Consider the following 1,054-nt stretch of genomic DNA (forward strand, 5'->3'; position numbering starts at 1 on the left):
AGTGTGAGATAAACTTGGAGATATGGGTTGTGGAGCAGTATGTTTTGGAGTGGCTGGTGGTGGGGAGGTGGGCATCCAGGGGACCATGTGGGACTGCGGCTCCTGCATGCCCTTCCAAAGAGGTGTGCTTGCTGTAACTTTTCTAGAATGACAAACAATCGATTTTTGCTGTGGGTGGAAAGGGAGGCTCCTGCCTCTGACCCTCCTTTCGCCCATGAATATGAATTGAGGGGCCTTCCCGTACCTTAAAACTGAAGGCTTTGTGCCTACAGCAGCAGCTGCTCCAGACCTCTCTGGACCCGGGTCTCTCTCTTTCTCTCTCACACCTCCCTCTTCCCTCTGGATGCTGGCCCTGCGGGTTGCTGCAGGGCTTCAAGTATGAGCTCAAGGACAACCCCAGGGTGACCAGGCCACCTTTGTCATGCACAGGACACCTGCATATAACCCCTATGTCCAGTTCCAGTATGAGGACCCCCGGGTGGTCCAAGAACGCACACACAAGAGCACCAGCATACTCAAGGCCTCACTGAACGAACACTGCAAGAACCCCTACTCCACCAAGGATGAAAAGATCATGCTAGGCATCATTAGCAAGATGACCCTCACGCAGGTCTCCACCTGGTTCCCCAATGCACGCTTGCGCCTCAAGAAGGAGAACAAGTTGACATGGGATGTGAGCAGCAAGGACCAGGAGGACTGTGCCCTTTTTAGCAGTGACACGAATGGCGACCCAGAGAAGGCCGAGAATGACAATGAGATTGATTTGGAGAGCATCGACATCCACACGATGGCGACCAGAGCAACGAAGACAATGAGGACAAGACCGAGCTGTGCGAACATTGCAGACTCAGGACTCAGCCTCGCAGCTGGCGACAGCTGAGGAGCTCAAGCCCCAAGACTAGCCCCTGGACTCTGCCAAGGAGGGCCTGGAGCCCGGCAGCATGCGCCTGCTGAGCCCCAACTTTGTGGCGGGCGGCCTGCCAGGGAGTGTCCCACAGCAAGCCCAAGATCTGGTCTCTGATGGAGACCACCAGGAGCCCCTCAGGCACACCCA

General features: G+C 56.0%; 1 pseudogene; it reads left to right on the top strand.

Annotated features, from left to right (window-relative positions):
* The first annotated feature begins 272 nt into the window (after positions 1 to 272).
* Positions 273 to 1,045, top strand: LOC103251353 (annotated as a pseudogene).
* Positions 1,046 to 1,054: the final 9 nt, after the last annotated feature.

Source organism: Carlito syrichta, unplaced genomic scaffold (genome assembly GCF_000164805.1).
Source record: "Carlito syrichta isolate Samal-C Ts95f unplaced genomic scaffold, Tarsius_syrichta-2.0.1 Scaffold140842, whole genome shotgun sequence".
In the NCBI taxonomy this organism is placed as follows: Eukaryota; Metazoa; Chordata; class Mammalia; order Primates; family Tarsiidae; genus Carlito; species Carlito syrichta.